The sequence below is a fragment of the Acomys russatus genome, chromosome 32 (genome assembly GCF_903995435.1).
Source record: "Acomys russatus chromosome 32, mAcoRus1.1, whole genome shotgun sequence".
In the NCBI taxonomy this organism is placed as follows: Eukaryota; Metazoa; Chordata; class Mammalia; order Rodentia; family Muridae; genus Acomys; species Acomys russatus.
In genome coordinates this window covers 31,078,117-31,101,339 of record NC_067168.1, presented here as the reverse complement: position 1 = coordinate 31,101,339, position 23,223 = coordinate 31,078,117, and positions in this window count along the sequence as shown.

Genomic DNA, 23,223 nt, shown 5'->3' with positions numbered 1-23,223 from the left:
TTGGGGCAGGCATTGGTTGGTCATTCTCTCAATCTCTATCTTTATCTCTGCACATCTTGTAGGCAGGGTAAATTTTGGGTCAAAGGTTTCGTAGGTGTATTGGTGTCCCCCCACCACCACCACTACAAGTCCTGCTTGGCTGGAAGGTGGCCTCCTTCCTGCTGCTAGGAGGCTCAGCTAGAGACAACCCAATATCCTCCCTGAAGCCTACCCTGTCACAGGTCTCCAGCTTGTCTCAGTGATGCTGCCTCCAGTCTCCCTTCTCTCCAGGCCCTCAAACCTCCACTTCCCACTCTTCCAACATCTGACCCCCTCCTCATTTCCCTCCCCATACTCTCATATCTAGTTCCCTCTCTACTTCCTCTTCCGCTGTCTATTTTATTTCCATATCTGAGTGAGATTCAAGGAGGGTCTCCCTTGGGCCCTCTTTGTTATTAAGTTTCTTTGGGCCCATGATTTGTAGTATAGTTATCCTGTAATATATGGCTAATATCCACTTATAAGTGAGTACATAGCATGTGTGTCTTTCTGGGTCTGGGTTACATCACTCAGCATGATCTTTTCCATTTGCCTGCAAATTTCAAGATTTCTTTGTTTTTAATAGCTGAATAGTAGTCCATTGTGTAAGTGAACTGTATTTTCTTTATCCATTCTTCAGTTGAAGGACATCTAGGTTGTTTACAGTTTCTGTCTATTATAAATAATGCTGCTATGAACATAATTGATCAAATGTCCTTGTGAAATGGTGGAGCATCTTTTGCATATATGCCCAGAAGTGGTGTACATTGTTGTTTATTTAATGGTATGGCCTAAATAATGTTTATTATTAGGCTTATACTTTTTACAGTGGTATTATCTATTTGCTTTCACAACCAATAAAGACGTAGACACCTGATGTATTTTAGAATAGCCTTATTTCACCTGGGACATGGCAGATATTAAGCACCTAAAATACCTTCTATTATCTCTCATTCCCTATCCCATGCCATCTGTTCTAACAGTTTCTATCTGGGATACCTCCCATCCATAATGCCAAAATACTTGTTAATGTTGTTCATCTGGGTCACTTCTTTCCATACAAACCATCAAAGTCCCTCCTCTGGACCCAAAGGGCTCTTTCCTGTCCCATAGAGATAGCCTTTCTTCTTCCTCCTCTGGTACCTTTCTGCTGCTCCCAAGATCTTTCTGTGTCCAAGCCCAATAACCTTCCTCCAGCCCTGCCCAAGTATCGGCTTTTTATTGGTCAAACAGGAATCATTTCTTGGGCAAGGTTTACACAACAAGGACAGGTGTACATGAGAATGTGCTCCTCTGGGCAGCAACTAGACCTTGGGAGCCAATAATTAGCATCAGACTACATATCACCAGACCAACATCCAAAAGGTATAGGTGGGTCTTGAGGTAATACTATTTCCAATTTTCTGAGAAAACGCCAGATTGATTTCCAAAGGGGTTGTATAAGTTTGCACTCTCACCAGCAATCAAGGAGTGTTCCCCTTTATCTGCATCCTAGCCAGCATGTGCTGTCACTTGAGACTGGATCTCAGGCAGTATTAATGTGTGGGGAATTAATGTGTGATTTAATCTTTAATAAGGTTTCTTCTACAAATGTGGGCGCCCTTGTATTTGGGACGAATATGTTCAGAATTAAGATGTTACCTTGGTGGATTTTTCCTTTGATGAGTATGAAGTGTCCTTCTTAATCTCTTTTGATTAATTTTGATTGAAAGTCTATTTTATTAGATATTAGAATGGGTACCCCAACTTGCTTCTGTGTCTTTTTATTGGGGAATTAAGTCTGTTGACGTTGCGAGATATTAATGACCAACGATTGCCAGCTTCTGTTACTTTGATGTTAGTGGTTGTAGTGTTTTTGTGTGTTTCTCTTTTTCTGGCTTTGCTGCAGTGGAATTATTTCTTCTGTTTTCTTGTGTGTAGTTTAATTTCTTAGATTGGAATTTTTCTTCTAGTATTTTCTATAGGGCTGGGTTTGTGCATAGACTTGTTTATATTCAATTTTGTCAAGGAATATCTTGTTTTCTCCTTCTATAATGATGAAAGGTTTGATGGGTATAGTAGTCAGGAATGACATCTTAGGGTCTGCAAGACATCTACCAGTCCAGTCCCTTCTGGCATTTAGAGTCTCTGTTGAGAAATCAGGGGTAATTCTGATAGGTTTGCCTTTATATGTTACTTGGCCTTTTTCCCTTGTAGCTTTTAATATTTTTCTTTGCTCCATACATTTAATGTTTTTATTATTATGTGGCAGGAGAATTTTCTCTTCTGGTCTAATCTATTTGGTAATCTGTAGGCCTCTTGTATGTTTATAAGCATCTCCTGGTGCCTGCTGAACTTCTTGGCGGTACAGGAAGAGCCCTGGCCAGGAGCCTGGATGTTTCTGGAAAAGCCCTCCTCAGGATGGTGCATACAGTTCTGGACTGGCTGCTGGATCTTAGGAAATAGACCACCATTCTCTTCAGGTAGCTGTGTCTCAGCTAGACCCACAGGCAGACAATTGGAGTGGGAGTTTCTAGCCTGTACTATCCTGAGGAATAGCAGGTCTTTTCAGGAACCCATGAGCCCTCCTCTTGCTGTGTTAACTCCTGGATTCAGCAACCCCTCCACTTGCTCTCTCCCCCATCTCTGAGTTCAAGCTGCAGAGACATCATGCGAGCTGGTGCCACCATTTTGGAGTAAGATCCTGTATGCTCCTAAAGTCTGGCCAGTCTCCTCAGAGGAGACGGGTAGAGCCATGGATTAGAGGCTGAGACTGTTTCCCTGGATCCTGGGAGTTGGGTGGCAGAGGCTGGAAATGTGTGCCCTAGAAGCTGGGAGCTTTCTCCAGGATGGCAAGAATAGCCAGGTGGCCAGAGGCTGGAACCACTGTTCCCAACACCCATGGGCTCTCCTCTCACCTAGGAAATACAGAGGCTGGCATTTTGGAGTCCACATCATGGCCTCTCACTCACTCTGTAGTCACTGTGGTCCTGCTATTCAGAAACTGTATTGCTAGGTGCCACCATCTTGGATCTCCCTGGTGATTTTTTTTTAAAGTACTCTGTATTTCATCTGATAACCATATGGCAACACTTCACACTTGGAGAAAATGTGAGTGTTGTCTTTATTAGAAACTTGAGCTCTTTCTGTTCTTTCATGGGAAGAGGGAACAGAGATGTGATGAAAATCTCAAGCACAAATTAATACTCAACCGATTAACATTTCTTTTCTTAAGAAAGAAGACCTAGCTTTAGATTTAGAAAGAAACACCAGCTCTGTGCTGAACAAGATAGATCCTAGGAAAAACCAAATACAAAACACATTGAGGAAAAAAATCTTGCTTATTACAAGTGTCACTGAACTGGTACTACAGCTCTGTGCTCTGACTACAATTTCAAGATAGTGTAGAATCTACCCTGGAGTCAGCTCTTGGTTGTCCTTTGTGGATTCTTTAAGATGGAAGACATTTACATTTCTACTATAGAAAGCAGTTTCCAGACACCCACTTGTCAGCCATATTTCAGTTTCATAGAAGCTAAATATCCAGAAGGCGCAGGAGGTCATACTACAGGGTAGCATAGTTTTCTTTTTACCATGATGACCAAGTGAAATGAAGTTACTGTTGTCCATCCCAAGGGAGGATGAAGAACTGCTTGGGCTCTGCAATCCCTTTGCTTGTTTTCAAAATGTTTCTTTTTATGGTCTTCTGAAGATGATTGACTGACATTGCATTTAGGGAGGCAGGCAGAAGGCAACTGAGATTTTGGACTTGATCCTAAATCACATGTTTTTTTATCATCACTAAATAGAGCCAAAATACACAGACGTGATGTTTGTGACCATTTCCAGGCATGGTACTAAAAAAGGAAAATGTAAGGGATAAAACAGACCCCTTGCTGTCTACAGTAGTGCTAATAAATATTCTGGAAAGCACACTGATTAAAATATAAGTAGATCCTGATTGAATTATACAATCAATCATTCCAAACCACTGCTGAGCTCATGGCAAAGCAAGACACAACACTAAATAGCTTAGTTTAGGTGAAGGCAAGGTGGGAAACAGTAAGCTGTAACCAGAATGTTGAATAAGAAAGCTCAAAAGTCAGCATTTAGTTGAGGGCAAAATATCAAGGCCATCACCAAACAAGAGAAATTAAACCTAAAGCAAGGTGGGATCGAAGACCTACACCCCGTATCTACATCAGGGTCAGTTTCTCAGAGGAAGTTCAAGTAGCCCTCAAATGAGAGCAACTCCATCTCATGGTACCTCAAAAACTAATATCAATTAAACATGATATCACAGTATAAAATTACCAATGCGCAAAAATAGAAACCATCATGAGTTAGAGTATAAAACCATATGTATTATCAGATACAAATTAATGTGAGCTAAATGTTTAAGTAAACAAATGCCGAAGTCAGTAAATAAAAGCAAGCAACGCTGAAAAGACCTAAAATTGAGCTAACCAAATCAAAGTTGTAGAAGTGAAATGAGAAATAAAAATACACCAAAAAATATTAAGGAAAAATGTTGCTATAGCTAGAGAGATGGCAGACTAGTAATAGTTGTATACCCATATTTAAAACAACTTGACTTGAACTTCACACACTGTGAAAAAGCTAACCCAGAATGGATAATATACATAACAGCAACAAAAAAAAAATAAGCTTTAAAAAACATTTAAAAGAAAATATAACAGATTTCTTTTCTGGCACAGGGTTAAGCAAGCATCTCAACTCCAATACCAAGAACACAATTAATAAAACAATGGATTAATTGGCCATAATAAGAGCATATAACTTTTGCTGTGTGATTCTGCTCTCCAGGGAAAGGCACAGTGCACATAATGAAAAGACAAGCCACATGCCCAGTGAAGGACTTACAACTTTATCTCTGACCTGGAGCTCTTAGTCAATGAATGTAATCAACACTCTCAATGCATCAACAAGAAGATGAGAAATTCACAAAAAAATAAATAAAAGAGCTGAAGCAATACTACACCAAAGAAAGCAGACAGATGTTAAACAATTATCCATCTCAATTGTTGCTCAAAATCTCTTTTTTTATTTATTTTTATTTTTAAATTTTTTATTAATTTATTCATATTACACCTCGATTGTTAGCCCTTCCCCTGTTTCCTCCCATCCTTCCCTCCCTCCCACTTCCCTCCTTCTCCCCTCCCCTATGTCTGTGATTGAGGGAGACCTCCTCCCCCTATATATGCTCTTAGAATATCGTGTCTCAAATCTTTCTACACTAGAAAACTGAAAGTTGACGCTGCACTGGGGGCTAGGGAGGCAGCTCCATAGTACAGCACTTCTCTAGCGTGGCCCCTGGGCTCCGTTCCCAATACAAACACATGCCTTCCAACAAACACCTTGAGATTCTACTTCACGCACAATAAAAGCGAAAAACTGACAATAATCCCAATACCAAGTGCGGGTGGTGATGCTCTGTGTACATAGCTTACAGGAATCCATTGAGCAGGCGTTTAGAATGTTAAGTGTGCACATAACCATGTGATCCAGCAACCTGGCTCCAAGTATTTCTTGTACATCCTAAAACTCACATGTATATTTTTACAGCTTTGTTCCTAATTACCATATGATTCAAATCCCTCGCTGGATAAATAAAATATGGTACCTCCACTCATTGGTGTGATGGAAATTTTAAAAAGTATTCATTATCAAGCTATTTTTGTTAGTGGTCTATCCTTTCTCTGTGGAATTTATTTATATACCTTTCCTAAAACATTGCTGGCCACAACACATCTTCCCGAAGTGCTGCTATCTCTAGCTTTTTTAAACTTTCCAGCTAATGAATTTACAAATTATTTGAAGAAAAGGTGTTAAATTCCCCATCTGCATAAAGGATAAATGCATTACATCAAAATCAAGAACCTTTTGTCCTGCGGAATATGTTGTAAAGATCATAAAAACATGAGGTATACGCTGGGGAGTAATGTTTGAACATGAACTAAACACTAGGAAATATATATTGAGCTATATATCCAACAAGGATTCTGTTTCCAGATTATACAAAGAACTTTCAAACTTCCAACATAAAATCATAAAAAATTATAATAGCAAGGCAAGCTAGGGTGTGAGTCCCACTCCACAAAAAGGAGTGCATATCTAGTACTGTAAACCAGGTCAAAAGCCCATAGCTAGGTAGATCGTAGGTTCCAACTGGGAAGCCACTATGGTTATTTTGCTAAGTGGAAGCAATATGCCTGTCACGTTATCTCCTGGATTGTTGTGTTTCTGTCCCAGATCACTGCTCCTGTCAGCTTTGGTCAGAGCTGCTGGGTTCTGTAATGGGCAGAAGTCACTACAGAGACTCAGGGCTGCTCACAATGCTGAGGGTACATGACTACTGATCTGTAGTACAGCCTCCGGGGCTCAGGGAACACCATGGAGGAGGTGGTAGGATGTTGCAGAACCCCATCATCCAGGCATGGCATGGTCATTGTACCCTTGGTTCGTGGCAGCTATAATCAACTGCAGAAGATCTGCACAAGGCTGGGTGGGCTAGTCATGGCACCCCACACCTGCCTGAGGATGTATACGCAGTTGATCTTCTCTGAGAAAGAAACTGACATTTTCTTCATTATTGTAGCCACTGGTAAGTTACCCACACATCTGTAATCATTCCTCATCCATGCATTGTAAGTACCGTTGATGAAATGTATCAGGTCACACAGCAAAATTATGATGATGATGGGAGGAGGAGGAGAAGAAGAAGAAGTTGTTAAATAAGAAAACCAGAAAGACTCTAGTTGGGAAAAGGAAGAACAAAGGGGTGGAGAAGAGGTTAATAGTGAAGTGAATATAATCAAAATACATTATGTACGTGTCTGAAAATACCGTAATGAAACCCATTATGTATAATTAACATATGCTAATTTTAAAAACTTTTTTAAAGCTAGAAAATAGAAGAGATGAATAGAAATTCTGCTGAATGTCAAACTGTGATGTCAAGAACATGAGTGTAGATTCAGTACTATCAGTTAATAATAAAATGAAAATTAAAACCTCAGTGAGAACATATTTTCATATACACGCTGATATATAATTTTTATTATTTTGAGATTTAAGCCTATCATTTTTAAATTTTTCTCTTTCCTGACATGTTTCTCTCTCCATGCCTTCCTGTGAATTTCTGGAAGACTTTTCTAAATATCTGTAATACATTTTAAATTGAAATATAGCTATATTGTTTTTCCCCATCCTATTCCTCTCTCCAGACCCTCCCAGGTTTCTCCCTCAAACTCCATGCATGTATCACCCCCACTCTCAAACTGATAGCCTTTTCTTCCTAGATTATTGTTTATATATATGTATATGTACACATATATGTGTTTGTATATATCTACACTATTAATATATGCCCAAATATAAAAATAGACTGCCCAGCCCATTCTTGCTGTGTGCGTGATGGCTTCGGGGCTGACCACTCTACTGGACAGCCAAGCAGGGAACCCATCCCTGGGAGAAGCCAATTCTTCTCTCTGCAATCATTAGTTCTGTGCTCAAGGTCCGAGTCTGTGAGATTTCCCACTTCCACGGCAGCATGTCTATTGATATTGGCATTGTCAAGTCTCATTGGCAGCCATTTCTATGAGACACTGTTTTACAGCAAACTTCCTGTTGTTCTAGCTCTTACAATCTTTCCACCTCCTGTTCCATTTTTTACACTCCATTTCCATGTATATGTATTGTTCTAAAGGATAAAGGTGTGTGTGTGTGTGTGTGTGTGTGTGTGTGTGTGTACTTAGTTTAGTGCTTGCACTGAGAATTAAATATATAGATGTAATTTGCCAATCTGCCAATATGAACACTTTATTACCTCTGGTGGCAAGTAAGAACCTTGGCATCACTTTAGTACCTTTATGTCTTCTATATTACCTTTATATAATAAATCCAGTTTTTAAAATTTTTTTCAATATGACACTTTTTAGTTCTAGCACCTCAGTTTGATCCTTCATTGCATCTTTCATTTCTTTTCCAAGAAAAAAAAAACATTCTTAATTTTTTTTCCTGAGAGGAGCCTTCTTATTTGTTTTCCACTTGTTTCTATATCCAGCTAGACAGTCTGGCTACCGAGCGGCAGGCATCCTTCTGCCTGTGCCTTCCTCATGCTGGGATTACAGGCATGCTTTAGGCTTTTACCTCAGCACTGGTGTTAGGAACCGGGTCTTCGTGCTTGTGCCCAGACACTGCTGACACAGCCCCTACATGCTTAGACTTATCACACGTATTCATCTATCTAACTGGAAAGACTGTTCACCATCAGCCCTTCCTATAGGTGCATTCTGTGTTCTTGGATTCAACGAAACATGGATAAAATAATATCTAAAAAAAAAAAAGAAAGAAAGAAAGAAAGAAAACTCATCCATACTGAACATCAACAGACATTTTGCTCTTCATCACTTCCTAAACAGTGCAGTGTAACAATTTGCATGGCAGTTACCTTGTATTGAGTATTACAAATAATCTAAAGGTTATGTAAAATGCCCAGAAGGATGTGTACAGGTAATATGTAAACACTACGGTATTTCATATACGAGACTTGCATGTGTGTGCATTTTGGTGTCTGTGGGAGTTCCTGCAGCCAGTCTCTCACGAATGCCGAGGGATAACTATATATAGTGACAGGAAAATTTTTTCCGTAGGGCATTAAGAACAGAACAAGAGAAGAATACTACATGGGACCTAGAGTTGTATTTCAAATCTGCTCTAGCGTGCTTAGCTGATAGTCTTTTTTATTAGCCTCTTCCCATCCCAGGATCAAAGAGCACTGCTGAAGAACGAGAAGAAGGAATGTAAGAGATGGAAGATGAGGAAGAGAGCTATGGAATGTTGACTTCAGGACAAGACATGGCTGTTGCACACATCGACTCGCAGCAGCCTTGGCTACCTACACAAAACCAAGCCACTCAAAAGTCCAACCTGGGTCCCCAAGGCCCTACCCTTGGTGGAGGAGCTATTGACTGTGGATGGTTGCTTAGGAGACAGTCACTCTCCTCTGGGGGCCATGACCACTAGTAGGTTGCCTATGCCTCAGTAGATGACCATACACTAAGTACATATAAGTGGCACTAGTTGGATTTTGAGGGGTTATCAATAACAAAAAATAATTAATAGAAACATTAATTTAATAAATAAATGGATAGGAAGCACTACTAGGGGGAGTTCGAGAGAGGTAATGATGGATGAATATGTTCAAAATACATTGTACAAATGTGTAGAATGTCTAATAAATCAAAAAAATTATTAAATATGTATGCTCTATACTTTCATATTTCCATGCTTATGTAAAAAAAAATAGAGAAATTCTAGAAAAATATACCAATCCCTTAAGAGTGATTATTAGGTTTGCGAAAGTATTTTTTACCCAATAGCTTGATGGCCAGTTAGCCTTTTAGTTTTTGATGCTAAGTTAACTTAAAAAAAAAAAAAAAGCAAAAGGAAAGGAAAACAATGTCAACATCCATCACAAAACTATCTCTTGAGTCCTAAGAGTTCAAGATATTAAGATGTAACCTCACTTTACTCCACTCACAGGGCCTTCCTTTTCCTGAAGATGTGTCAACATCACTTTGCAGCCTGGAGAGCCGCCCCATGAGGCCTAGCTACCAAAGCAGAGATGGAAAGCCACAGTCTCTGGATCTGCCTTTGCTTCTCAGCCTCCAGCAACCCAGTGAGGATGGCTTGTCTGACCTGTTCACAGAAAACTTAAAAGTATCCAACTAAAGACTGAAAACTGAAAACCTATGATGGCAGCAGCATGCAGATGGTACTCCTCAATCACGGGTGGGACATGCATGTTATTTAACTAATGGGTAACATATTGTCTTCACAGAAAACCCTTCACTTCCCACTTAACTTGAAAAATAGCTACTCACCCATCCACCAGCCACGCCACCTACCATACTACCCAGGAACTGTGTGACATCCTGGAATAGCGAACTGAGAGAGGGACCCCTAGAGACAGTCCACCACCAACCAACACATACCAGGATACCCTAGGGCCATATGATATCCTGCGCCCCTGACCCCAGATAGGGACCCCCAGCCTGTCCACCACCACATCCACCTCCATTTGTGAGGACTATGAAGCATCCTGTGCACTGCCTCCACAGAGAACTGCTCTGCCACACAAGGACCACCTGTGGAAACCAGCAAGCCTTCTGCAGACTTCCGAAGATAGGTAGTTGGAATCTTCTAGAACTACAGAAGATTCTTTTTCCTGGACTAGAAAGTTGTGCCTATCCCTGACAAGTTATGAGACCTCATTGGCATAGGATAGCCCCAAGACCAAACTCAAAGCAAGGTTCATCTTGTCTACAATCTGACAAGTTAGGGCAACAGCAAACAAAGTCCCAAACAGCAACTCAACAAAGGTGAAACCAGATGTCCACACTAAGAAGCAGCCCCAACAATCTAACTCCAGATGCCTAGGTCTCATAGTAAAAAACAAACAAACAAGAAAGGCAATATATCTGATTCACAGGACTGATTTTAAAGCAGCAATTATAAATTATAAATATGTTCAAGGGACTCCAAGAGGATATGAGTAAATGCCAGGATGAAGACCATTAAACCGCAAACAACAGTTGAATAAAATAATGAAAACAATTCAAAATATGAAAATATAAAGAGAATCTGGAAGAAAAGCTAAACATAAACAAATTCAGGAAGTCAAACAAAATGCTCAGAGGAAAGCCTAATGAACATATAGGATCACATGAAAGCAAGAATATCATGTCTTATCTGATAACAAGGTAGAGAAATTGTATCACTCAGGTAAAAAAAAAGTTAAGTAGAAATAAGAAGGCAGGAACAGGACATTCACGAACTCTCTGATTCCATGAAAAGATTAAACCTACTAATAAAGGGTGTAAATAAATAAACCTGGATCATAGGCACAGAAAATATTAATAATAAAACCATAGAAGAAGATTTCTCATAGACATCACAAGATATATATCAAAATACCAAAGGCATAGAGAATACAAAAGACAGGACCAGAAAAGAAACTCCTAGGTCACATAATAGTCAAAACATAAAAAATAGAGACTATTGAAATCTTCAAGAGAGAGCAACCAAGTCACATTTAAAGGCAGGTTCTTCAGAATAATATCTGATTTTTCTGTGGAGATCTTAGATACCAGAAGGCTTGGATTGGTGTTCTGCAAGTTCTGAAAGACTCCAGCAAAGACTATTAAACCCAGCAAAACTACCAGTCATAATCAAAAAAACTTTTCATCATAAAAACAGATATTTAGAATTTATGGAAGCTAAGCTCTACTGAGGATACTAGAAGGAATACTTCTAGCCTAAAGAGAAGATTAAATACACTCAAGAGGAAACAAAGAATAAGTAGACAATTCCAGAACAGTTTAATCAAAAGAAGTCTACAAAAACAACTGCACAACAACAAAATGACAGGAAAGAATAAATATTGTTCGATAATAACTGTCCATATTAATGGCTGAGTGGTATTCCATTGTGTAAATGCATTGCAGTTTCTTTGTCAATTCTTCAGTCGAGAGGCATCTAGGTTGTTTCCAACTTTTGGCTATTATGAATGAAGCTACAATGAACAGGCTGCAAATGCTGATACTCACAGACAAACACTGGGTGATGCATAGGGAGTCTTGTGAAAAAGTCGGGGGAAGGAGAAAAGGACCTGGAGGTGATAGGAGCTTCACAGAAAGACCAACAGAGCCAACTTTCCAGGGCCCAGAGGGGCCTGCTGTGACTGAAGCACCAACCAAGAGCCTTGCGTGGACTGGACCTAGCTCTCCTACAAAGATGTAGCCAATGGGCAGCTCAGGCTTCATGTGGGTGGCCTAGTAAGGGGAGCGAAGGTTCTCTCTGACATGGACTCTCTTTCAATTACTTCCCCCTGGCAAGACTGCCTTGCCAGGCCACGGGGAAAGAGGACATGCTCAGTCCTGATGCGACTTGATCAACTGGGGTGGATCAGAAGGGGAGGGGTCTCCCCTTTTCTGAGGAATAGGGGAGGAGGAAGGATAGAAGGAGGGAGAGTGGGACTGGGAGGTGAGGAGGGATTAGGGCTATGACCAGGATGGAAAGTGAATGAATGAATGAATGAATGAATGAATGAATAATGAATAGCCTGTCTGAGTCAGAGCTGTTAATAAGGAAATGGAGGAAGTGCAGCCAGAGGGTGCTTTAAGAGCAGCAAGAAGTGATGTTAGAGGTCAAGGGCAGGAAGCTGAGCCCCACCTAGTTCATCAGTTCCTGTGGGATAGATGACTGCTCTGCACTGCACCAGGACCAAAGAGGAATTTACAGGGGGTTGAAGCCTTTGGGGTTTTTTTCCTCCATCCTCCCTCCCTCTTCAGGCTTTTTTTTTCTCTCTTTTTGGAGTGATGGTATCATACCCAAGGCCTCAAATGTGCTCTGTTCCTGAGCTGTACACTTGGCCCTTCTACAGAATATCTGAGAATGACAGTGTAAAAATATAAATGTTTGTTTGTTTTGTTTTTCGAGACAGGGTTTCTCTGTGTAATAATCTTGGCTGTCCTGGACTCACTTTGTAGACCAGCCTGTCCTCAAACTCACAGTGATCCTCTGGGATAAAGGCGTGCGCCATCACGCCTGGCTAAAGACAGAAGCTGTTGTGGCTTAGGGGGAGGAAATATTGAACAGTTCAGGATATTCAGATACATAAGTGAAGTTATAAAAATGAAATTCAGTATTTTGGATATGTTTGCTAAATAAAATATTTAATTAAGTATAAAAAAATAAATTGTGTTTAAATGGAAGTTTGGATAATTCTAGAAACCAGGTATAATACATTGATTTTCTGATTTTGTGTTAAAAAGTAGTCTATTGAATGTCTAAATCTCAACTGGCCTAAATGTAACCTACCCTTCCTAAGTGTATGCACCTATTTTCATCTGCTTATCACACCTTTGTGTCTGCTAATCTAGAGACTAATATGTCATATATATCCGGCTATCACAACTTCAAAATTTATAAATCCAATATAACCTTGATACAAATTCAGACAAATATCCAAAAACAACGACAAAAATAAAGTCATGTATCTAATGAACATAGACCCAAACATTTTCAATAAGGTAATTGCAAACCAGATTCAAGAAAGCACATCATAATGGTTATCCAAGATGACTAGGTCAGCTCCATCTCTAAGATACAAAGATGGTTCAACATCCATAACTCAAGAAATATAATCCACTACATAGACTCAAGGACAGAAAGCAGAGGACCATTTCATCAGTGAAAAAAAAGTGAGTTTCGACAGAGTCCAACATCCCTTCATGATAAGAAATCCTGGAGAATCTAAGAATACAGAGGGCACATATCAACACAATAAAGTCAAGAAGCACACAGACAACATCATGCCAAAAGAAAAAAACCCAAAACAGTTTTGCTAAAATCAGGAGCAAGAAAGACAAGGATGCTCTCTCCCCTCACTTCTGTTTACTGTAGTGCTTGAAGTCATAGCTACAAAGACAAGACAAGTGAAGGAGAAAAAGAAATACAAGTAGGAGAAGAAGAAGTCAAAGTATCCTTATTTGCAGGTGATGTGATTCTATACACAAAAGACCTATTGGCTTGGCCAGAAAGCTGCTACAGCTGATAAACACATGCAATACAGTAGTAGGATACAAAACTAATACGCAAAGCCAATACCGTTCCAATACACAGATGACAACCACACCAAGAAAGAAATCACAGAAACAATACCATAAACAAATGCTAAAAAGAAAAAAAAATCGTTGGATAAATCCATCTTGGGAAGTGGAAGTCTCGTGTCATAAAAGCTTCAAGACATTGAAGAAAGATATCAAAGGCACTAGAAGATGGAAAGATCGTCAATGCTCATAGATCATTGTGATTAATATCGTGGAAATGACTGTCCTACCTAAGGCTACATATAGATTCTATGTAGTCCCCATCAAAATTCCAACACAATTCCTGACAGAAATTGAAAAAAAAAAAATCTTAAAATTCTACCACAACCAACACAGCTTTTTTCCTTGATCTGACTAGGCCTGGCGAGGCAATGGAGAGTGGAGATGGGTAAACACTAAGGAAACGACAGATACATACAGTAACCCAGAACCTCAGTGCATTCATTAAGTACAAGACAAGGGGGAAGGATTTCACTTGTCTGGATAGGAGGCATCTGCAGATGAACAACCTAAACATCCAGGAGAGGGAAGCTACCATTGCAGAAAGAATCGAAGAGTCAAAGGTAGTCAGTCGATTACTCCAAGGAAACACTGCATGCTCGAGACAACAGGCAGTTGTCACAGCAATTTTAACAGTATGCACAAGACCTGTGCAGCTTCCAAATCAAACAAAATCACAGCATTGTAGGGAAGGAGATGGGCACCAAGTCCCAACCCTAGTTGAGAAGCTATTAGCAATTGGGGGAGAGAGAGAGAGACAGAGAGACAGAGAGAGAGAGAGAGAGAGACAGACAGACAGACAGAGACAGAGACACAGAGAGAAAGACAGAGAGAGACAGACAGAGAGAGAGAGGAGGGGAGACAGAGAGACAGAGACAGAGAGAGACAGAGACAGGGACAGAGACACAGAGAGACACAGAGAGAGACAGACAGAGAGAGAGGAGGGGAGACAGAGAGACAGAGAGAGAGACAGACAGAGAGAGACAGAGACAGAGAGACAGAGAGAAAGAATCAGTCAGCTTTCCTTTAGGGTGTCACCCATAATAGGTCCACCAGGCTCCAAGGCAGGTCCTACACCCATGGGTATTTGGCAACACAAATTAGACTCAATGAGCTTTTTTTAAAAAAGAGAGAGGACACAATATTGGGAGAGCAGGGAGACAGGAAAATCAGAGGAGCATTGGAGTCAGGTGAATATGATTAAATGCATTAAATGAAATTCTAAAAGAATTAATAAAAATATTAATAATCAAAACAAAAGTCTTTCAAACACATAGACAGACACACAGACACACAGACACACAGACAGAATATAGGCACTACACAGCTTCTAGCTTGGACACTGAGAACAGCTTGGGGAACAGATTCCTAGTTACAAAAACACTGCAAATGAGAGGTGGACAATCATAAAGCAAGCTCAGCTGAAACCGAGAATGAGGTGGAATAATTCAGCTGAGTTATTTCTGAGCATCTTTAATCTGTAAAGAGACTGTTAACTAGACAGCTACAAGACTCAGAAAGGTGAGTGTATATGCATCAAGGCGCACAGCATCTGATTGGAGACCATTGGAAATCCACCCCATGTGTCTACTAAAGTCGCTATGAGTTTTCTACTTCCAAGTCTTTGGGTTACGTGCTCCAAGGTAACTATTAGCTGCAGCCTTGCTTTCCGCTCTTCTAGAAAACCCTTTGCAACCTCAGATGATTTTCACTTTGAAATTCTCAAAAAGAGTTTGGGGTTTTTGGTTTGGTTTGGTTTGGTTTGGTTTGGTTTGGTTTGGTTTATTTTGTTTTGTTTTTAAATTCCATCTTCCCACCCTCTGTCTCTGGGCCAGGGAAGCTGGCCACCTGTTCTTAGTCCATTCTTATCAACTGGAGAAGAACTCAGTACATGATGTCAACAGTAACCATGTCTAGAAATAGGACATGATCCTTCCTGTTAAGGGAGCCACAGTAGGCAGGGAAATGGTGGGGACAGCTGGCAGGCAGAGACAGAATCAAGAATAAAGACACAGCAAGTGCCTGCTGTCATGGGGGGATTTTTTTTCCTTCCCAGGTTTCCACCTCATTAGAGCTCAGCTTTGTTGGAAGAGACAAAATAGAGAAATTCAAACTAGGTGAAGGGGATTAGGAAAGATGGCCCAGTGACAGAGGCCCAGAGGTCAGGATAGAATAGAGGTCCAAGATAGCAGGAAAAAGTCAACAGCTCTGAGCGGCTAATTCTCAACCAGAGACACGTGGTGGACAGGAGTCATGGGGCTACAAAGGTTTTACAGAAATCCCTTTCAGAGACCAGAGGGCAGAGTTAATGGGAACAAAAAAAAATCTACAAGGATTCAGAAAGATGGAAGAAAGCTAATTACACATCAGCAGAGCAAAATCAAGGGAAGACATTTGCCTTCTGATTAGGGGCTAGAAGAGGTGCTGTGGGGGCCCAGGAGCAAGCTTGTTATAAGATCCACTGTCAATCCAGCTGATCTTGGCTTCAGATACTAAGTCCTGGAATGGGAGCCACGATCTGGACATTGCTCTATTCTGAACAGAATTACAGTCCGGTTTGATGCAAAGCCGGCCTACTGGAAGCAAGGTGCTGTTCTCACAAAGGAGATGAGTGGCCTGGGGTCCTCATGGGTGGGTGTGGGTACCACCTAAGCAAGGAGGAAGGCACATTGAATCTTCAACTACATCTGGAATCTGAACACAGGAGTCAAGAGGAGAGTTGAGAATGGACCCAAATATGACAAAGTGGGAAGGGGTGAAGATACGAGCAGAGACTTGAGAGAAAAGATGAACAGCGCAGAAGGTGGGCAGCAAATCAGCAGCAATGTGGTTTCTAAATCCATCAAGAGCAGGTTTCCAGGCGCAATGGGTTAGCCTCAGCACTAGGGTAGGTAGCCAGGAAGTGGTTCTTCCTCATTACTGCTCATTCCAAAGCAGGCGGCTGGCACACAGGACTAAATCCTGTGCCTCCTAGTGTGCCCTGCCATCCTCACCACTCCACCCTATGGAGGTCGGATTTCAAAACTTAGGACCTTGAGGTAAGAGAATCACAAGTTCAAGGCCACCCTTGGGCTGTATAGACCCTGCCTTGAAATATAAAGAGATAGTGATGTGTACAGAAAAAACTATGAAATTCAAGGGGCTTTTCAGAGGCAAGGCCACATTATTTTGGTATCATAGTTTTTCTAACCCTCCTTCATTATCTTGTTTGATCAGAGGGGTGGTGTGTTTGTCAGTTTCTAATAGGAAAGGAGAGGAAACCACAGAAATTATAGAGACTTTAATGACAGAGACTTTAAAAAAATTTTCAGGCAAACAGCACCTGAAAGTTCCTAATCTGGCCAGAAATTTATACACAGATTATTGAAGCCACCAAAGTTAGACTGTAATGGTGGGAGAGCTGGTAGTCTGTTTCCAAAAGGAAGCAGTCACCCCAGCTACAGCCTCTAACACTTACTAAAAAGCAGACAAGTGTCTCACACCAGAGGGAGAGAACTGAAACTCCTACTGGCTTCTATCCAGCATCTTTGCCAAGGGCAGGAACTTGGAGTTGACTATACATGCCTGTCTGTGCACACAGTAGGGCAGTTCTAGGACATGTCGGAGCAGTATGTCCCAACACTTAGCATGCAGGTCTACACTTCTGTTATTAAAACGTCTATTGCATTTTTGTTGTTGTTTTTGTTGTTTGGTTTTTTGTTTGTTTGTTTGTTTTGTTTTGTTTTCCTCACATGGAAATAACCTTGGGGATCTGAGCAAAGACACGGAAGTGATTGTGAAAATAGCGTGACATTACAGGTTCCTAACACTGACTCCATACACTATCTGCCAAGTGCTATCCCCCACTGCCCATAACCCCTCCCCAACCTCTTTCTTTACTAACCTGATTTGTTCAGGTTGGCAATATATTCTACTAAAAATACGCTACTCCCTAACACCCCATGTAGACCAATGACACGCCAGTGGTGCAGATATGACCAACAAAATCTAGGCAAGAGACTCAAAGCCAGTGTCTCTGCCTGGATGAAAAGGCTGTCCTTCTGAAATGGCCCTCCACCACCACATGCCATTCTCCCAGCTTCAGATGCTCTCACAGTGCCCGGGAGGTCATATAAACATCGTTTTGGCAGTGCACCGACAAGAGCACAAATGGAGAAATTCCCAATTAGGTTAGAGAATGAGAAGAGAAGGGCTAAGTTCTCAGGGCACACCAAGCCAACTGGGCCAACCCTGCACTGCCTGCCCGTGTGCCTATTAGTTTAGAAAGACAAACTCCTTGTTTGAACTTTCCCCAGTCATCTTTCCTTTTGTTTTCAGCTGAGCATAGTCCTAATTGGCCAGCGCCATCACAGTTCTTGTGACTCATTTACAGGGAAGACAACAGTGAAGTGGGGCTGTGAGAGAAGAAGAAGAAGAAGAAGAAGGAGGAGGAGGAGGAGGAGGAGGAGGAGGAGGAGAAGGAGAAGAAGAATAGAAGCAGAAGAATAGAAGAAGAAGAAGAAGAAGAAGAAGAAGAAGAAGAAGAAGAAGAAGAAGAAGAAGAAGAAGAAGAAGAAGGAAATTCTAGAGAGACAGCCAGAGGGGATGATACTGACCTTACAAACCAGCATTCTAGTGGGAATAGGAAGGGATAATGGCATTTTAATGCTATAAACTGGAAGCATGAGTCTTGCAGGGTACCTCATCCTACCAACCTATGAAGATTTACTGAGCGCTCTTGTATACCCAGCATTGCCCTCTCCTCCTTTTCTCAAGACCACTCTCTAACAGTATGAAGGAGCCCTCCTCTAGGGATCCTAAAATGCTTCCGCAAGGCCTACAGAGAGAAATGTTCTACCCATAAGTCCATCCAACTCACTCAGCAACTTAGGTGGTAACAGAATACATGTCTGTCTGACTTTTTTTTTTAACTTGTATTGATTGTCATCCTATATGGCCAAGAGACTGAGAGCTGAACAGGAAAAAAAAATGACCCAAGTGTGTAGCCCTAATAAAATGAAGCCTCTTTGGGTAGTGAGCAACTGTCAAAGCAGGAACTCCTTGGCCAAAGCAGTGAGAATAAGAGGCAGCTGAGTGCTTGGAAGGACTGTGGGAACCCAAGGAAGGAAGAAGCTGGGATGCTGTCAACCGGATGTGATGCCACTGTCACAATGATGAACACACAGCAGCTGTGGCTGTCTCCTCCTCAAAGCCTGGAAAGAAATAGGAGAGCAGGAATGGGAGAGTAAAAAAGAGACCAGTTGGAAAGAAATGAGAATGGGGGATGCGTCATGGGAGGGAGGGTAGCAGCAGGGTGGGAGGGTGAAAGCATCCAATCCATGGTGCATTGGATACAAATATGGTACTGCCAGAAATTTAGAAGATAAAAAACATATTACGTGTAAACCCAGCCAGTGCTGACCATAGTCGTGTTACACGAGGTGACAGTTTCACTTGACTTGTAACTAATAAACTTGAGTGATAACAAACACTGGGCATGAACAAATAACCTTTTCTGTCCTTCCTCTAATGCTGTTGGCTTCCTAACATCCATAGTTAGCAGCAGAGTTGGTGGAATTGTTGTTTTAGCATCATCATTTATGCTCAAAACAATAAAGTAATCAAACACCTGAACCTCCTCCTGGTAAAACACAATAGCTGTTGCCTTTGCTTTGCCCTCCCAGGGCCCTCCTGTATTCACCCATGACCTCGAGGGGTAAACTGTTCTCTTTTCCACCCATACAACAGAATCCTGTTGTCAACCGTCCTCTGTGATGTTCATGGTTCCTGAAACTCGAGAGCCATCTGTCACATAAGCGGCAAAGCTTTAAAAAGCATGACTTCTGATCACTGGCCTATAAAAAAAAAAAAAAAAATGCCACTCTGCGGTGTGTGCTGTATGCAGCACACTCTGGAATTCCACACACCTCACTCGCTTCATCTTCACAGAACGGCTCTGTGAGTCATCACACTCACTTTGTAGGTGCAGAATGGAGGTTCAGCAAGTGTGAGTTGGTACCTGGTGACAACAACGGGTAAATGTCAGAAGATGGATGCTGACCTAGGTGTTCTGCCTTCAGAACTGGGGCACATCAATGCTACTCTCTGTCCTGTGAGCACGGTGGGCACTTCCGGACCTCGGCTGCCAACCATCCTAAGTAGTCATTCTTCTCCACAGTGCTGGGATCTGGGCCTGCTCTGCTCTCCTGAAAGATGGCTAAACACTAATCCGAGTTAGGAGATTCCTTTCTCTGTTTGGCTACCAGTGGATTTGGTCAGTGGACATGACTAGAAAGGGACATACAGTAATGAGGGATTTATTTTCTGCTCCAATCATTCTCCCTGTCTCTCCTCATTTCCATACCATTCTAGCCATGGCTATTTCTTCCGCCGCCTCAGGTCCTGTTGATAAGCAACTTCCATCACTTCTGCGCTCCAGGAACTCCAGTAAGACTTCCTTCCCCCTTCTGTCTTCAAGCCTAGTGCTAACTCCTGCCTTCTGTTGTCAACCCCCAGGTGCTTTCCAGCCTCTGCTGGTTCCAGGAACTCGGTCCACGTTTTGTCCCTTGTGCTGTCCACTCTAAACATTTAAAACTTTGAAGCATGTTAGCTATCTTCCTTCAGGGTCCTGACCTGTGCACACGTCGTACAACAAAGATTCACCTTTGGTCCAGAGGAAAGGGCACATTGTTGCGACACCAAGCTCTAGATGTAAAGGGTGTGCCACTCTTCTGTAGTTCTCCTTCAAAACAGAATGATGGGCACTGAGGACATGGCTCAGTGGGTACAGTATTTGCTACAGAAGCATGAGGACCCGAGTTCAGATCCCCAGGGCCCATGTATAAAGCATATACACTTAAGCCCAGAACTAAGCAGGGTGGGGAGGGGCGGAGAAGAAACAGGTGGATCCCTGAACCTCACTGGCCAGCCACTCTAGCCAATCAGAAAGCACCAGGTTTAAGGAGAGACTCTGACTCAAAAATTAAAGTGGAGAGAAACAGAGGAAGATGCCCAGTATAAACTTCTAGCCTGTATGAATGCATCCAGGAGTGCATCCATATACACACGTGTACATACATGCAAACACCACATCCATACACACACATACACACCAGGGTGATGGATTGCAGACCTTTTAAATAGCAACAGAGCCAATGTGTCAGGCAGACATAATGATTATAAATGTGTCTACATTTGATCACAACAATTTTAAGTATATGGATAAGAAACTGACAACTAAAAGGAGGTACACAAATTGCCTCTAAAATTATAACTGGAGATTTTTAACATACTGCTTCCAAGAGTGACAACATGCACAGATTACAACACTCACTGGAGACAGAGATCTGAAGAGCCGCTCACCTCTCCCCTCCCTATCCCATCATTGTCCATAGCACATCTGCCCAGAGAGCACACCTGCACTGCTATGTGGAGATTAGATGATATTTAAATGCTAGCACACCAGTGCATGTCAGTCAGGAGTGCCCAACCAAGAAACCCACAAAGGCCTCTGTGAATGCAGAAACTACTGAATAGCAGGGGAGCTTCTGGCATGCGAGTGGCCTCACAAAGGACAAGGTGTGCTCCACAGGGTCCTAAACGTCACCTGCAGTGCTGAACATTGGCACAGTGGCTACCCTTGGCAGGTAATAGCTAGCCGGTGTCACCGAGTGACTTTTGAGATACTGACTGTAAGGACTCCCTTAGACACTAGCTATGCTTTATTTTTTTTTCAGTTCACGAAAGTTCTATAAGCTATACTCTAATGATTTGAACATTTTGGAAATGCATATAATTCTTCAGGAACAAACATTTTAAAAGCACAGATTCCACACTTTGATTTCAGCTCTTAGCTTAACCTTGAAATCATTTCCTACCCATTGTCCTAGGCCACGTGGGAGTTTGAGGGAAATGCTGGCTCACAGTGCAGTGCGGCAAAAGTCGTGAAGGAGCCTGGATGCCAACAAGCAGTAAAGGGATTTAATAAAATAAAGAAATGATAAACTTAGGCTCCTATTGTTCATTCCCGGCTGGTATCTCTGCCCTCAGTTCTTAGCCACCCTCCCACGTCTTCATGCCCTACCCTATCAGATTTAGAAAAAACAAGCTGCCTGTGCCTACATCAGTAGAACACAGATTCCCTCCCTGTACCTTGAACTTGATCATGTGACTTTCTGGTCAACTATACACACAAAGGAGGCAGTATGCCACTTCAAAGCCTAGATGTTCGGAGGTCTCATGTATTTTTGCTTCTCCTTTAGCGCTTTGAAGGGTGTTCGAGTACCTCCTGTACCACACCATCTTAAAAGAGTTATTTGTTTTTATTTTATGTGTGTGTGTTGCCTGCATGTATGTAAGTGTATCATATTGTTTAGTGCCGACAGAGACCAGCAAAGGGGATCAGAACTTTTGGAACTAGAGTTAGAGACAATCGTTAGCCCCCCAGATAGCATTTGGGAACACACCCCTTGTCCTCTAAAGGAGCAAGCAGTGTTCTTAACCGCTGAGCCATCTCTCTAGGGCGCCTGTTCCAGAATATTGAACCTCCAAATGAAATATGTGGAATAAACTTGAGACACTTAGACTTGAAGTAGAAATAGCCCACACCCACCAACAAATGCTTATTCTTCCCAGTGGAGAGTTTTGTGTGTGTGTAATTGTTTGTGACACAGCAATTGCTAGCAATACACTTGCCAAAGTCAAAATCCAGAAATGTGTATTATATATGTATTATACAAACAAGTTGTATCGTCCTGTCTGATGTATTTAAGCTGATAGACCAATCCAGATACAACAGAGCTTTTTCAGATTTTTAAATAATAGTAGTGACGTGTACTATAGAAATAATAATTTTGATAATGGCATTCCATGTTTACTCAGCTGGGGGATGCTGAAACAGCTGTTTAACATTATTTCTGGGTGGTGCCTTTCCTAGAAGACAATAGCGTTGGAATCAATGAGCTGCATCAAGAGCTGATTTCATAGTAATTCTTCTCCTCCTTGGGCTGAAACAGCTATCTTCTCCTGCCCTCAGCATTTGGAACTCCTGCTTATCAGGCCCCCAGACTCTGGCCAGAGCCTGCAACCACTGTCCCACTTGCTCTCAAGACTCAGGCTGAGCCTGAATACTCTAGTGAGACTTATTGATATCTTCTTGCACTCTTGAGCCAGAACCTAGCTGTTGAAAATATGCCCTAGCCTAGAAAAATGGATCATGGCAAAATGATTAAGAAGAGCCACTCACCAGGCAGTGATGGTACATGCCTTTACTCCCAGCACTTGGGAGGCAGAGGCAAGAGGATCTCTGAGTTTGAGGCCAACCTGGATTACAGAGTGAGTTCAGTACAGCCAAGGCTACACAGAGAAACTCTGCCTTGAGAAACCAAAAGGAAGGAGGAGGAAAAGGAGAAGGAGAAAGAAGGGACGAGAAGAAGAAGGAGGAAGAGGAGGAAGGGGAGGAGGAGGAGGAGGAGGAGGAGGAGAAGAAGAAGAAGAAGAAGAAGAAGAAGAAAAGAAGAAGAAGAAGAAGAAGAAGAAGAAGAAGAAGAAG